This window comes from Halichoerus grypus, chromosome 13 (genome assembly GCF_964656455.1).
Source record: "Halichoerus grypus chromosome 13, mHalGry1.hap1.1, whole genome shotgun sequence".
NCBI classification, from domain to species: domain Eukaryota; kingdom Metazoa; phylum Chordata; class Mammalia; order Carnivora; family Phocidae; genus Halichoerus; species Halichoerus grypus.
In genome coordinates, this window is record NC_135724.1 from 70,795,418 (window position 1) to 70,812,583 (window position 17,166).

General features: G+C 37.5%; 1 pseudogene; it reads left to right on the forward strand.

The window, feature by feature from the left end:
- LOC144379751 (leucine-rich repeat-containing protein 37A-like) overlaps nt 1-17,157 on the forward strand; it is a 55,504-nt pseudogene extending 38,347 nt beyond the window's left edge.
- The last annotated feature ends 9 nt before the right edge of the window (nt 17,158-17,166 follow it).

Below are 17,166 nucleotides of genomic sequence, written 5' to 3' on the forward strand. Positions count from 1 at the left end.
TTTCCAGGGAACCCACTATACAGGTAAAACAATGACAGTTCTTTGAAAATGAGGCTTTAAAAGAGCCAAACTGTGGAAAATGCCGAGATGCCCTTCAACAGATGAATGGATAAAGAAGATGTGGTCCATATATACAATGGAATATTACTCAGCCGGGCACCTGGGTGGCTCAGTCGTTAAGCGTCTGCCTTCTGCTCAGGTCATGATCCCAGGGTCCTGGGATCAAGTCCCACATCGGGCTCCCTGCTCGGCAGGAAGCCTGCTTCTCCCTCTCCCAACTCCCCCTGCTTGTGTTCCTGCTCTCACTATCTCTCTCTGTGTCAAATAAATAAATAAAATCTTTCAAAAAAAAAAAAGGAATATTACTCAGCCATCAGAAAAGATGAATACCCAACTTTTACATCAACATGGATGGGACTGGAGGAGATTATGCTAAGTGAAATAAGTCAAGCAGAGAAAGTCAATTATCATATGGTTTCACTTATTTGTGGAACATAAGGAATAACATGGAGGACATTAGGAGAAGGAAGGGAAAAATGGGGGCGGGGGGGAATTGGAGGGAGAGATGAACCATGAGAGACTATGGACTCTGAGAAACAAACAGGGTTTTAGAGGGGAGGGGGGAGGGGGGATTGGTTAGCCCGGTGATGGGTATTAAGGAGGGCACGTACTGCATGGAGCACTGGGTGTTATATGAAAATGATGGATCGTGGATCACCACATCAATAACCAATGATGTATTGTATGGTGACTAACATAACATAATAAAATTTAAAAAAAGAAAATGAGGCTTTAAGGAACTCCAGCTCCATTTTGCTCCCCTGGGATGTGGGCTATTTTTCAAGGCGACCATCAGGATAGAGAGCAGAGGTCTAGGACAAGTTAAAACAACAGAGCTCACTGTTCTTACAGAAATTAGTTTTTATTTAATAAATGCTCTCTGGGTTGCTGCAAGCCCATTGGTTAAATTTTCCAAACTTCTAACAAAGTTAATTCTGACCATTTTTGCCAGTTTTTGTCATTGTTGTTGTTGCTTTTATGAGAGATGAATTTTCAGATGTCCTCACTTTCCCATTTTAGCTGATTTGCCTATAACATGGTTTTTTAAATCTCTAAAGTCTCAATGACCATTGGCTAATTAAACACTTAATCATGTGAGATGATTAGAGAAAAGGAATAAAAATAGAAAATGTATTTCTCAGAGAAGCTCTCCCAGATGGAGAGATGAAGTTCAACAAAGTATTTCTATACTTAGTGCTCTCAAAGTTAAGTTTAAGGTAACAGCTATTTTGAAATCCCCTTTTCTTCATACGAGTTAAACACAGGCTTTGAGGTCAAAACTGATTTCAAATTCCAGCTCTGCTTCTGACTCTCTTGACAATCTAGGACAAATTACATAACCTCTCTGTACCTCAGTTTCCTCATTTGTAAAACGGGGTAATGATCATATCTATCACATAAGGTTATCGTGAGGATTAAATGTGAAATGCTGATCACAGATGCCTTACAGTCCAATAGTATTGGTTGTGATGATTCTCTTTCTAATATTTGGCAAAAGTACAGTAATGATTCTTGAGTATAGTCAACCTCAAGGAAGATTTTCTTTTCTTTCTTCCTATTTCTTTTACCTTTTTTGTTTTTAAAGCATTGAGAAGAGAATGTATTCAACATTTTGGAATAAAAACTTGTGTCAAAGAATGAAAAAATGTTATTTATTTATTCGACAAACATTCATTAAATAACTAGTAAATAACAAGCACTATGTCAGGCACAGGGACAATGACAATCAAGTATGGTCCCTGCCCTCAAGGAGCCGACAGTCCAGGAGACTGACAAGGAAACAGGTGATTACATGCCATGACAAAGGCTGTGATACAAGGATACACGGAACATGTGGCGGGAGTATAGCTTTCACCAGTTCCTCCTACATTTAGCCCCTATTGTTTGGCTCCAAAACTGAGGAATTGGTCCTCTTTTTGTCTTTCACTGCGTGGTTTAAACTGTGGAATTTTTTAAATTTCTAGAGATAAGAGAAAAACACCTTAAATCATGGAGGACACTAGAAATGGTATTTCCTACAGAGCCAGGGCTTCCTACTAGTGTAGTCACTTCTGGGGTTTTCAACCTGAAAAGTTCTTTGGCATAGTTTTTCTTTGCCGTCCACTTAAAAAAAATGTTTTTTCTCTTTCCCGCTTTATCATTCAGAGACCTGGGTAGTTCCCAAAGGAAGACTGCTTTACAGATTTATAGGCAAAGGCAGAAAATGATTACTTTTAACCTTCCAGTCCCATCCCAAAAAAATGAACATAAACTTTCATGGTAGTTATTGAAAATGCAGATAATTTTAATTCCATTGCATTTTTCAGAATTCTCAATCGTAACCCTCTGACAACTGTTGAAGATTCGTATCTTTTTAAATTGCCGGCATTAAAATATTTGTAAGTATTACAACAATCTCATGGCTCATGAGATGATTTCTGCTGTTTTTTAAAGATTAAGTATTTTGCATTTTGGTTAAAAAGTCATAATTTAAATTTTAACTGGGTTATTGAAATAAGAATTATTGGCAAAGAAACAATGTATATGGGCAAGACAGCCTGCAGAGGAAGAAAGCAGTATTGAAGAACACATACAGATATGGAACATGCAGATGTATGCAGAAATATCATTTATCATGTATGTAGAAATATCATTTGTCTCAAAAAGCAAAGTGGAATAAGATGTACATTATTTTTAAAAAAAGATTAATCAAGAGAGGTGGATGCAATTGAGAATGAGAAGTAGGATAATGGTAAAAAGAGATTGTCCTGTTCATCACCAAGGTGATAAATTTGATGATGCACATAAATTTAAATTCCTTCAATAAAAGTTCTCTGAAATTACTGTCCATAGCAAGTTAACTCTTGAGCTGGCTTGACGGAATTTAACTAATCACATGTTGTGAAGTCTCTTTTTAAGTATAGAATTTTTGTCTTTGGTATCATTCATGTTTGGACTTTCTCCTTCAGAGACATGGGAACAACACAGGTGTCACTTCCAACAATTGAGAGCGTCCTCATGATGACCCTTGAATTGGAAAAACTGTAAGTTGATTTTTCTTATGTTTATTTTCACTTAGTTGTTTATGTGTGTTTGATTCTTTTCTTAAGTCAGATTTATTGAGGTATGATTTTCATTTAATAAAATTTACTCTTTTTAAGTATACAGTTTGATGAGTTTTGGCAAACATATAGCTACGTAACCACCACCACATTTGAGATCTAGAACATTTTTGTTTGCAGTCAATCCCCTTTTCCCACCATCAGCCCCTGGCAGCCACCAGCCTCATTTTTGTCCCTATAGTTTTGCCTTTTCCACCATGTCTTATAAATGAAATCATACAGTATGTAGTCTTTTGTGATTGGCTCCTCTCACTCAGCATAATCCTTTTGAGATTCATCAGGGTTGTTGCATCTATCTGCAATTCATTCCTTTTTATTGCTGAGTAGTATTCCAGTTGTATGGATACACCAGTCTGTTTATGCATTCATCAGTTAATGGACATTTGAGTTGTTCTTAGTTTTTTGTCTATTATGAATAAATCTGCTAAAAGCAGTCACATGCAGGTCTTTGCGTGAGCGTATGTTTTCATTTTGGGGGAGGCAAAATACTTAATGGTAGGATTGCTACATCATATGCTAAGTGTATATTTAACTTTTTAAGAAACCGCTTACCTGGGGGCACCTGGGTGGGTCAGTCGGTTAAGTGTTTGACTCTTGATATTGGCTTAGATCATGATCTTAGGGTCGTGAGATCAAGCTCCCAGTTGGGCTCCACGCTGAATGTGGAGCCTGCTTAAGATCCTCTCTCTCCCTATTCCTCTCCCTGCACCTCCCCGCCCCGGGCTCATATGCACCCACGTGTGTGCTCTCTCCAAAAAAAGAAACAAACAAACAAACAAAAAACACACAGAGAAACTGCTTACCTGTTTTTAAAATGGATGTACCTTTTTGCATTCCAGTCAGCAGTGTATGAGATCTTCACCTTGTATTTCAGTTAAAAAAATTTTTTAGACTTTCTTATAGGTATGTATGTAGGCTGTATCTCATTGTGGCTTTAATTTGCATTTCTCTAATAGCTCATGATGTTGAGTGTCTATTCATGTACAGATACCTTTTTTTTTTTTAATTGCAGGAGAACCAGTTTATTTTTTTTTTAAGATTTTTATTTATATATTTGACAGAGAGAGAGACAGCGAGAGAGGGAACACAAGCAAGGGGAGTGTGAGAGGGGAAGCAGGCTTCCCGCTGACCAGGGAGCGCAATGCGGGGCTCGATCCCAGGACCCTGGGATCATGACCTGAGTCAAAGGCAGCTGCTTTAACCACTGAGCCACCCAGGCACCCCATGTACAGATACCTTTTTAAATGATGTGTCCTTCAAATCCATTTTTTCTTTTCCTTTTCTTTTTTTTTAAGATTTATTTATTTATCTTAGATGAAGAGAGAGAGAGTGAGTGAGTGTGGTGGGGGGAGAGGCTGAAGGAGATAGAGAGAGAGAATCTCAAGCAGACTCCCCGCCAAGCATGGAGCCTGACTCAGGGCTCAATCCCACAAGCCTGAAACCATAACCTGAGCCAAAATCAAGAGTCGGACACTCAACAGACTGAGCCACCCTGGCACCCCCAAATCCATTTTTTAATTGGATACATACTATTGAGTTTTAAGAGTATGTTCTATATTCTGGAAAAAGTCCTTTCTCTCAGATAGGTGTTCAGCAAATTTCTCCCAGGTTGTGGTTTGTCTTCATTCTGTTCTATCTCTGAAGACCAGAAGTTTTTAATTTTTAAATTTTGATGCACTCACCTATTTCACCTATCCTCTCACCCCCTGTCCTCTCTGGTATCCATCAGTTTGTTCCCAATAATTAAGAGTCTGTTCCTTGATTTGTCTCTCTCTTTCTCGATTCGTCTCTCTCTTTCTTGCTCTTTTTTTCCCTTTGCTCATTTTTTTTGTTTCTTAAATTTCACATATGAGTGAAATCATATGGTATTTGACTTTCTCTGACTGACTTACTTCACTTACATTGTACTCTCTAGCTCCATCCATGTTGTTGCAGATGGCAAGAGTTCATTCTTTTTTATGGCTGAATAATATTCCATAATTTATATATATGAATCTCTTCTTTATCCATTTATCTATCAATGGACACTTAGGTTACTTCCATAATTTGGCTATTATAAATAATGCTGCAATAAACAGAGAGGTGCGTGTATCCCTTTGAATTAGTGTTTTTGTATTCTTTGGTTAAATACCCAGAAGTACAATTACTGGATCATAGAGTAGTTCTATTTTTAATTTTGTGGGGAACCTCCATACTGTCTTCCTCAGTGGCTGCATCAGTTTGCGTTCCCACCAACAGTGCATAAGGTTCCTATTTCTCCATATCCTCACTAGAATTTGTTGTTTGTGTTTTTTATTTTAGCCATTCTGACAGATGTGAGGTTGATATCTCATTGTGGTTTTGATTTGCATTTTCCTGATGATGAGTGATGTTGAGCATCTTTTCATGTGTCTGTTGGCCCCATCTGTAGGTCTTCTTTAAAAAAAAAAAAAGATTTTATTTATTTATTTGGGAGAGAGCAAAAGCGGGGGGAGAGGCAGAGCGAGAGGGAGAAGCAGACTCCCCACTGAGCAGGGAGCACTATGTGGGGCTCGATTCCAGGACCCTGAGATCATGACCTGAGCTGAAGGCGGACGTTTAATCGACTGAACCACCCAGGTGCCTCTGTGTGTCCTCTTTGGAGAAATGTCTGTTCATGTCTTCTGCCCATTTTAAATTGGATTATTTGGGGGGTTTTTTGGTGTTGAGTTGTATAAATTCTTTATACATTTTGGATACTAAACCTTTATTGAATATGTCACTTGCAAATATCTTCTCCCATTCAGTAGGTTGTCTTTTAGTTTTGTTGATTGTTTCCTTTACTATGCAGAAGCTTTTTATTTTGATGTAGTCCCAATAGTTTACTTTTGCTTTTGTTCCCCTTGCCTCAGGAGACATATTTAGAAAGACGTTGTTAAAGCCAATCTCAGAGAAATTACTGCCTGTGCTCTCTTCTAGGATTTTTATGGTTTTCGGTCTCACATTTATTTAGGTCCTTAATCCATTTTGAGTTTACTTTTGTATATGGTGTAAGAAAGTGGTCCAGTTTCATTCTCTTGCACATAGTTGTCCAGTTTTCCCAACAACATTTTTTGAAGAGACTGTCTTTCTCATTGCATATTCTTGCTTCCTTTGTCGAAGATTAATTGACCATATAATTGTAAGTTTGCTTCTGGGCTTCCTATTCTGTTCCATTGATCTATGTGTCTGTTTTTGTGCCAGTACCATACTGTTTTGATTACTACAGCTATGTAATATAACTTGAATTGTGGAATTGTGACATCTCCAGTTTTGTCTTTCTTTTTCAAGATTGCTTTGGTTATTCAGGGTCTTTTGTGGTTCATACAAATTTTATGATGGTTTGTTCTAGTTCTGTGAAAAATGCTATTGGAATTTTGATAGGGATTGTATTAAATCTGTAGATTGCTTTGGGTAGTACTCATAGATCTGCTTTCTGTTACTAAAAATTAGTTTGCATTTTCTAGAATGTTATATAAATGGAATCATGTGGTAAGTACTCTTTTCTAACTGGCTTCTTTCATTCATCATAATTATTTTGATTCATCCATGTTGTTATGTATATCAATAATTCATTTTTACTGCTGAATAGTATTCCATTATATGGATATGCCACAATTTATCTGCTCACCATTGATGAACATTTGATTTGTTCCAATTTTCGGCTATTAAAAATAAAGCTTCTGTGTGTGTACGTACAAGTCTTTGTATGGATACATACTTCCATTTCTCTTGGGGTAAATACCTGGAAGTGGATGGCTGGTTCATATGGTAAGTGTGTGTTTAAGTTTTTAAAAAGTTATTTTCCACAGCAGTTGTACCATTTTACATTCCCACCAGCAATGTATGAGGTTTCCATTTTCTTCCCATTTTTGCTAATACTTGCTATAGTAAGTGTTTTTAATTTTAGACAGTTTAATAGGTGTATAGTGGCATCTCTGTGGCTTTTATTTGCATTTCCTTTATAATTAATGATGTCAGATATCTTTTCATATGCTTATTTGTCTTTCGGCTATATTATTATTGAATTTTGAGAGTTCTTTATATATTCTGGAAACAAGTCCTCTATCAACTATGTAATTTACTAAGTTTTTTCTCCCATTTTGTAGCTCGTATTTTCATTCTCTTAAGAGTGTCTTTTGCAAGATAGAAATTCTTAATTTTGATGGTGTCCAATTTATCCATTTTTTTTTTTTGTAGGCTATCCTTATGGTGTCATATCTTAAGAAATCTTGCCCAACACAAGGTCTCCTGTGTTTTCTTTGAGACGTTTATAGTTTTAGGTTTTATATTTGGATCTTTGAACCAATTTGAGTTCATTTCTGTATATGGTTTGGATTGATGTTTGCTTTTTTGCATATGGATATCCAGTTGTTCCAGCACCATTTGTTGGAAAGACTATCCTTTCTCCACTCAACTGCCTTGGAACCTGAAAATAAGTTGTTCATATCTCTTTCCTTCTGGACTTTCTATTCTGTTTCTTTGATCTGTTTGTCTAAATTTATACTAATATCACAAAGTCTTGAAAGTGTAGCTTCATAAGTCTTGTAATCTGGTAGTGTTAGTCCTCCAATTTTGTCTTCTTTTTCAAAGCTGTTTGGCTATTCTAGGAGCTTTACATTTCCATATGAATTTTAGCATTAGCTTGCCAATTTCTACAGACTAGTCTGGTGGGATTTTTATCTGTAAATCAATTTGGGGAGAATTGACATCTTAACAATATTGAATCTTCTGATCCATGAACACTTTATGTCTCTTCATTTATTTAGGTGTTCTTTAATTTTTCCCAGGAATATTTTCTAGTTTTCAGTGTGTAAGCCTTTTACATCTTTTCAGACTTTTCTAAGTATTTTATACTTTTGATGCTATTATAAGTAATATTTTTTAAAATTTCAATTTCTAATTGTTTATTGCTAGGTATTAGAGATAAATTAATTTTTTGTATATTGATCTTTTTCCTGCAAACTTGATAAACTCATTTATTAGTTCTAGTAACCTTTTTATAGATTCCATCAGGTTTTCTCCATAGATAATCATTTTATCTGCAAATAAAGATAGTTTGGCTTCTTCCTTTCCATTTTGAATACCTTTTATTTCTTTTTCTTGCTGTATTACACTGACTGGAACCTTCAGTGCACTATCAAATAGAAGAAATGAGAGAAGACTTTCTTTCCTTTGTCCTGATCTTGGAGAGAAAGCATTTGTCTTTCACTATTAAATACGATGTTCGGGTTTTTTCTGTAGAAGTCTCTTATCAAGATGAAGTTTCCTTCCATCCCAGTTTGCCAAGGGCTTCTTTTTTTTTTAATTTGTAATCAGGAATGGATGTTAGATTTGTCAGATACTTTTTCTCCGTCTATTACAATGATTGTATAATTTTTTTAGTTTATTAACTTGGGTAAATTACATTGATTTTCAAATATTAAACCAATCTTGCAATCCTGAGATAAACCCCACTTCATAATGTAGCTAGCATCTTTTCATATATTGTTGGATTTGATATAGTAAAATTTTGTTTAGAATTTTGCATCTGTGCTCATGAGAGATATTGGTCTGTTGCTTTCTTTTCTTGTAATGTCTTTGTCTAGTTTTGATAAAGCAAAAGTTGGCCTTAAAAATGAGTTGGGAAGTTTTCCCTTCTCTTCAATTCTCTGGTAGAGTTTGTGTAGAATTGGCATTATTTCTTCCTTAAATGTTTGGTAGAATTCACCAGTGAAGCATGTGTGTTTGAAGCTTTCTATGTGGGAAGGTTGTAAACTACACACTCTATTTCTTTAATAGTGCTATTTAAGTTACATATTTATTTTTGAGTAGTTTATGTCTTTAAGGACTCTGTCCATTTCATTTTGAATTGATTGACATGAATTAGTTTATAATATGCCCTTATTATCCTTTTAATATATGTAGAATTTGTATTGATGTCACCCCTCTCGTTTCTGTTATTGATAATTTGTGTCTTCTCTTGTCTTTTCTTGATCAATATGGCTAGAGGTATATCAATTTTATTTACCTTCTCTAAAAACTGTCTTTTCATTTCACTGACCTCTCTATTTTTCTGTTTTCCATTTTATTTCTGCCTTGATCTTTATTATGCTATTTCTTCTCCTTACTCAGTGATTAATTTTCTTTTTCTAGTTTCTTAAAAGTGGACGCTGGGGAAGCTGAACACTGTGTTAGCAACATGTTGACATGTTTTCAATTTCAGTCAGTAAAAAAAATAGTTCTTAATTTCCCTTTTGCTTTATTTTACCCACAGGGTTCCTTAGAAATGTATTGTTTAGTTTCCAAATATTTGGAGATTTTTCAAATCTGTTAATTTCTAATTGAATTCCATTGTGGTCACAGAACATCTGTTGAATAACTGAAATCCTTTGAAATGTATTGAGTCTTGTTTTATATCCATGTATTCTGGTAATAGATGAGAATATGGTCTATTTTGGTAAATATTATGTGTCTACTTGAAAAAAACGTGTATTCTGATTTTGGGTGGAGTGATCTATAAATATCAATTAGATCAAGTAGGTTGATAGTGTTCAAGTCTGCTATATCTTTACTGATTTTTTATATTTTTTTTCTGTCAATTATTGAGAGAGGGGTATTGAAATCTCCAACTACAATTGTGTATGTATTTGTTTCTCTTTGCCATTCTCCTTAATATATTTTGAAGTTCTTTTATCAGATGCATAAATATTTAGGTTATGTCTTTTTTATTAGTTGACATTTCTATCATGATGGAATAACCTCCTTTATCCTTGGTAATATTCTTTGCTGAAATTGACTTTGTCTTAGAGTAATATAACCACTCAAGGTCTATTTTGATTAGTGTTAGCATAGCATAATTTTTTCCATACTTTTCACCTACTTGTATCTTTCTGTTGAAGATCATTCTTGTAGACAGCATGTAGTTTTGGCTTGTGCTTTTTTATCTGGTGTGACAACTCTATCTTTTAATTAGGGTGATTATACCATTTATATTTAATGTAATTATTTATATGATTACATTTAAAGCTACTGTCTAATATTTTCTATGTGTCCCATCTGTTCTTTGTTTCGTTTTTTTTCTTCTTTTTCTTCCTGCTTTTGGATTGACTGAGTACATTTTATTATTTTATTTGTTGACTAGTTACAACTCAGGTTTTGTTATTTTAGTAGTTGCTTAATGGTTTGTAGTGTTCATCTTTAACTTATCACAAACTATCTTCAAATTATATTATATGATTTCGTGATTGGTATAAGAACCTTACAATACATAGTATACTTCCATTTTTCCCCTCCTGGCCTTTGTGCTATTGTTTTCATACATTTTACTTTTTTTTTTTTTTAATAAAGATTTTATTTATTTATTTGATAGAGAGAGACAGCCAGAGAGGGAACACAAGCAGGGGGAGTGGGAGAGGGAGAAGCAGGCTTCCCGCTGAGCAGGGAGCCCGACGCGGGGCTTGATCCCAGGTCCCTGGGATCATGACCTGAGCCGAAGGCAGACGCTTAACGACTGAGCCACCCAGGCGCCCCTACTTTTACTTATAAACATCACACCATATTATGTTTTTTGTTTAACCAATAAGTTAACTCTCTTATTGAAGTATAGTTGATGTAATATTAAATTAGTTTCAGATGTACAACATAGTGATTCAACAATTATATACATTTTGAAATGCTCACCACAATAAGTGTATTACAGTATTATTGACTGTATTCCCTACATTATACTTTTCATCCGGTGACTGATTTATTTTATAGCTGGAAGTTTGTACCTCTTAATCCTTTTCACCTATTTTGACCATATCCCCACCCTCTCTGCTTTAGCAACCACCAGTTTGTTCTCCATATGTATGAGTGTGATTCTCTCTTTTTTGTTGTTGTTGTTTGTTCATTTGTCTTTTTTTAAAGATTCTACATATAAGTGAAATCACATTGTATTTGGATATTTAAATAGTAAGAAAAATCTTATATATTTACCTATGTAGTTACCAGTTCTACTGTTCCTCATTCTTTTAGGTGGATCCACATTTCCATCTGGTATCATTTTCCTTCCGCTTAAAAATATTTCCTTTAGCATTTCTACGGTGTAAGTCTACTAGTGATGAATTCTTTCAGCTTTTGCATGCCTCAGATAGTCTTTGTTTTGCTTTAGTTTTTGAAAGATCTGAATATAGAATATTAGCTTGATAGTTGTTGGGTCCCCTCTCCTCTTCACTGCTTTAAAGACTGAGTTCCATTATTTCCAACAAGAAATATGTTGTCATTATTATCTTTGTTTCTCTATATGTTGTGTGTGTGTTTTTTTCCTTTGGCTGCTTTGAAGATGTTCTCTTTATTGATGGTTTTGAGCAGTTTGATTATGATGTGCCTTCATGTAGTTTTGTCCATGTTTCTTTTTTTTTTTTTTTAAGATTTTTATTTATTTATTTGACAGAGAGAGACACAGCGAGAGAGGGAACACAGCAGGGGGAGTGGGAAAGGGAGAAGCAGGCTTCCCGCCAAACAGGGAGCCCGATGTGGGGCTCGATCCCAGGACCCTGGGGTCATGACCTGAGCCGAAGGCAGACGCTTAACGACTGAGCCACCTAGGCGCCCCCATTGTCCATGTTTCTTGTGCTTAGAGTTTATTGACCTTCTCGGATTTGTGGGTTTATTGGGTTTGCCTGTTTGGAAAATTTTAGGCTATTATTTTTTCAAAATTTCTTATATTTCCTCTCCTTCATTCACTCTAAGTACACATATATCAGGCCACTTGAAGTTGTTGTACAACTCACTGAGTTAAGTAGAGGCATGGGTTTTTTAGCCTGGGTTTTTTTAACATATGAAATACAGTTATAACTTTTTTTAAAAGATTTATTTATTTGAGAGAGAGAGAGCATGAGCGGGTGGGGCAGAGGGAGAGGGAGAGAGGATCTCAAGCAGACTCCACGCTGAGCTAGGAGCCCAGTGTGGGGCTTGATCTCATGACCCTGAGATCATGACCTGAGCTGAAACCAAGAGTCAGATGTTTAAATGATTGCGCCACCCAGGCACCCCAGTTACAACAACTTTTTAAATGTCCTTGTCTGCTAATTGTAATATCTGTGTAGATTTGGGGTCAGTTTTGATTGATTGCTTTCTATCTTCAGTATGGGTCATATTTCAGACTTATTCAGACTCTTCTTAGAAATCTACCTTCTTCCTGTGTGCTCTCAACCCAAAGTGAGACTTTTGGGTTGGAAGGAGATACTTCTGAACTAAACTACAGATCAGTGTCACCCAGTTCTCATCTTTATCTTATTCTAGGCATACCATACCCCCTACCATCCTTACCTTTCTGTTGGACACCTCTGTCCTTCTATTTATTTACAATATTCAAGAGCAGCAATTGGCCAACTGGTCCCTGCCCAAACATCCAGGCCATATGCCTCAAGAATTCCTTTTTGCACAGCCCTGTGATGCCCTTGGCATGCCTACTCAAGTAACTCCTTTAGCACTAATTTAATTCTCTGTGTTTCCATTTATAGGATTTTACCTAGCCATATGGCCTGCTGTCTCTGCCAATTCAAAAATAATATTGAGGTTGTCTGCAAGACAGTCAAGCTGCATTGTGACAGTGAATGTCTGACAAATGCCACACATTGTGTTGAGTCTGAATTGCCTCATGATAAATTTTTTAATTTTTATTTTATTTATTTTTTTTCTTTTTAATCAACAATGATAAAATTTTTAACTAATGATGTCATTGCATTATTTTTATTCATTCAGAGTCAAATCCCTAAATCTCTCTTTTTTAAAAAAAGATTTATTTATTTATTTGAGAGAGAGAGAGCACGTGAGTCGAGGGAGGGGCAGAGGGAGAGAATCTCAAGCAGACTCCCCGCTGAGTGTGGAGCCCAACGCGGGGCTCGATCCCATGACCTTGAGATCATGACCTGAGCCAAAACCAAGAGTTGTATGCTTGAGCCACCGAAACACTCCTCATATCTCTAAATTTCTAAGAACTATTCCTTTGTTAAAAGTCAGATTCTCAGTCATGTTATTAAATTAATTACCCCCAAATGAAAACTTGTTCATATAGTGCATCACAGTTTGTAAACTGATTTTTAAAAATATTTTATTTATTTATTTAATTGACAGAGAGAGAGACAGCATGAGGGGCAACACAAGTAGGGGGAGTGGGAGAGGGAGAATCAGGCTTCCGGCTGAGCAGGGAGCCTGATGTGGGGCTCGATCCCAGGACCCCAGGATCATGACCTGAGCCAAAGGCAGTCGCTTAACCAACCGAGCCACCCAGACGCCCCTGTAAACTGATTTTATATGCATTAGATCTCAGGTGCCCTTTGTTTTATAGGACAGGTAAAGGTACATTTTTGTTTATTTTTTTATTTTTACAAGTAATATAAGAGTAAAAGTAATGCTGATTTATAAAAAAGTTTTATTCAGAGGCTGAGACTTTCTGTTCCCTAACCAGAAGCTGCTACCTTCTAATGGATAGAGAGGGCTCTTCTATTCTTGGATTGTCCAACTCTGAACTCGTTCTGAATCTTAAGCTTTTCTGTCCAAAAACACTCAGGTGCTTTTTATAAATTTTTTTTTCATTTATTTATTTGAGAGAGAGAGAATGAGAGAGAGTGAGTACATGAGAGGGGGGAGGGTCAGAGGGAGAAGCAGACTCCCTGCCGAGCAGGGAGCCCGATGCGGGACTCGATCCAGGGACTCCAGGATCATGACCTGAGCCGAAGGCAGTCGCTTAACCAACTGAGCCACCCAGGCGCCCTTTTTTTTTTTTTTTATAGATTGTTTTTTTTTATTTATTTATTTGAGAGAGAGAGAATGAGAGAGAGCGAGTACATGAGAGGGGGGAGGGTCAGAGGGAGAAGCAGACTCCCTGCCGAGCAGGGAGCCCGACAAAAACACTCAGGTGCTTTTAAGTATTTTTCTGTATACTATGTTTTATTGGCACTAACTTGATGACTTCCAAAATGTGCTTTTGCACTTGGATAGATGGAATACGGGTCCTTATCAATGATCTAGGGTACATCAGAAATAATACTTTGCTACTTCTGTAAGTACAGTGTTGCTTATTTTTCAAAACAATTTTTTTACCAATTATATTACTCCCTTCTCCCTTAGAGGTGGACAGAAGAGGCATGTTGAATCTCCTTTTACAGGTGAGGAAAACTGTGATCAGAGGTGTTAAGTGCTGTAGCCTAGCATTCAAGTGTCTCATTTTGCACTCTCTGCAAGCCTGTTGCTCCTCCTTTCTCGTGACCTCCTCTGACCCTCACCACCACCACTAAAGATATTTCCAATTCTTCTGGAAAAGAAACCCAGCAGCACAATGCTGTGCAGTCTACACAAGCTGTACACTTGACCTTCAGGTAGTTGGAAGCTCTGGACAGTTCCCTAAATAAAGCTGGAAATACTAGAAATGAAAGTGAAGTAGGCATCTGGCAAAAGATTCTTTATCCCTTGTGCATTTTAAAACCTCAAGTATCATTCCATTGATTTATTGAACATTCCACATTGACATATCTCTCACACCTGGGACATCTCTTAACCTAGACCCCAGATCCCTGCCCAAATTTAAGCAAAGAGCCAGGGTGGACATAGTGGGTTTCTTTCTGTTTAGAGCTTATGTTATGTGAGCTGCAATATATGGGAGCAGGGACCAAGCAAAGGAATGGGTGGGTGGGTAGAGAGGGCATGTCCAGATGAGGACCTGCTAACAGTGGGTGTTGTCATGGGCATCTGTGATGGCAGCAAGAACACAAGCATGCTGAAGAGTGGAAGGAGGAAGCATCTGAAGTAGGACAGGGTGGGGTATATGAATGCCAGGAGTCACATTAGATCTGCACACAGTTTAGCTGAGTGTCTTCCAGCCTTGACTTTTTTTGAGTACTGCACAATCGAGCCTTGGGGAACCCATGGAATAATCCCAAATACAGTTATTCACACCATGGAAGGTTCTGAGTAAATAGCTGCTTTTTCAAAAAATACCCTTTTCTCCTTTTGTTGTTGCCAATCATAGATTCAAGTTTGAGTTTGTCTCCTCTCTAAATGGTACTCAAATATTTGTTGATTCTTAATTTATTTGGGATGTATGACTGTGGACTGACAAAAAGCTGTACTATCAGTCTTTCATTATCAAAACTAGTCTCTTTTTTGTTGACAGATGAAGAAGTATCTGTAAGGAATGCAGAAGGATCATTCATGAAGGTATTGAAATCCCGGAAGAAGAGCACCAGTACTGAGCTGATAATTGAGCCAGAGAAGCCATCCTCAGACAAAAATCGCTTCAGTTTAGCCTTTATGAATGAGCAGCTAGACTTTAATGATGAAAGTGATGTTATTAGTGCGCTGAATTACATATTGCCTTATTTCTCAGAGGGAAGTCTAGAAGATGTAGAATCAACATTATTACCATTTATTAAACTTCTGTTTTCAAATGTGCAAGATGGAGACAAGCCCATGGGTCCCTTGACAAACAACACAGGGAACCCTTTTCTTAAACCTGGACCCAACAATTCAACTTACAAAAATAAACTGAGGAAACTCCATTTTCTAGACAATTTGTTAGATGCAGAAATTCAAGAAAAATTGATGAGGTGAAAAAGAAAGAAAAAACTGCCATGCTTATACATTCCGGCCTTTTCGGTCCCAAATTCAAATGCCAAATCTTTCCAAAGAAATTGGAAACTGCCCAAGCACAGGAAAAGAGCCTCACCAAGGCTGAGAGTGTAGGGAAGAAGTTTCTGAGAGTAAAGAAGGTTGTCACGGGCCCAAAGGGCCTACGGAAAAGGTACCTCAAAAAAATGCGCCATCAGAGAAACCGGGGGAAACAGAATGCCCAGCTATTTGTGGAGAATATGGCCAAAGAAAGAAGGCTCAGTAGACCTTCCCCAAGGGAGCTGGAGCAGCTTCACATGGCGCAGAGGCCCAGGAAATTAGTGGGAGACTCCTTCAGTAGAGCCTTCATTCACAAAGGAGCACAATTCTTTCCTGAAACAATACATCTTGGGCAGGCCTTCTGCCTCCACTGCTCCAAAATCCCTACCTGAGGTGAAAAACAAATCAAAAGACTTAACCGACACCATTTTTGTTTTTAGAGGATGCAAATGCTAGAGTTAGGAATATGAAGGCTTCTAAACCAGTCTCACATTCCAGAAAAAAGTACCTCTTTCATAAAACTCGCTCGCCTGTGGTCCACACAGCACCCAAGGCCAAGCTGAGTCGAAGATCCAGAAAGGAAAGTCCTATCAGTAATAGGCTGATGCTTGCAAAGAGGCCTCCGTTCTCCGCCATCAGGAGCCTCATAAATTCCCCTTCACGGGAGGCTTTTTCATCTTCAGGAGAACTGAGTTCTCAGGAAAATCCTTTTCCAGAATTATTTACTCTTTCAGAACCTTTTAGAGAAAACACTACTGGAGAAAACACTACTGCACAGAATGTTTTTGAGAAACCTATTTCTACAAGAAACATGACTGTGCCAGAACAAACCCTCCCTGCATTCAAGAACCATAAGAATCTTTCCAGTGCATATTCTGTGGCCACCACAGACAACTTTATGCCAACTGTTAAACAAACCAATGAACCACGATGGATAAACCACAGTGTGGGCACTGAATTGCCCCCGAAGCCCACAGGCTTCACTGTGTCGAAGCTCTCAGCCCCAGGTGACCTATTTGAAATCCAGCTAAACCAGCAGCTACGGTCCCTCATCCCGAACAACGACGTGAGAAGGCTCATTTCTCACGTTATCCGGACTTTGAGAATGGACTGCTCTGAGACCCACGTGCAACTGGCCTGTGCCAAGCTCATCTCCAGAACAGGCCTCCTGATGAAGCTTCTCAGTGAGCAGCAAGAAGTAAAGGTGTCCAAGGCAGAGTGGGATACGGACCAATGGAAGACTGAGAACTCCATCAATGAGAGCACAGAAGTCCAGAGTGAACAGAAAGGGCAGGAGTCCAGCGAGGTGAGGAAAACTCCTAAAACATGGGATCTGGACTTTGAGTCAGTTTAGGACGTGCCATGAAAGCACCCA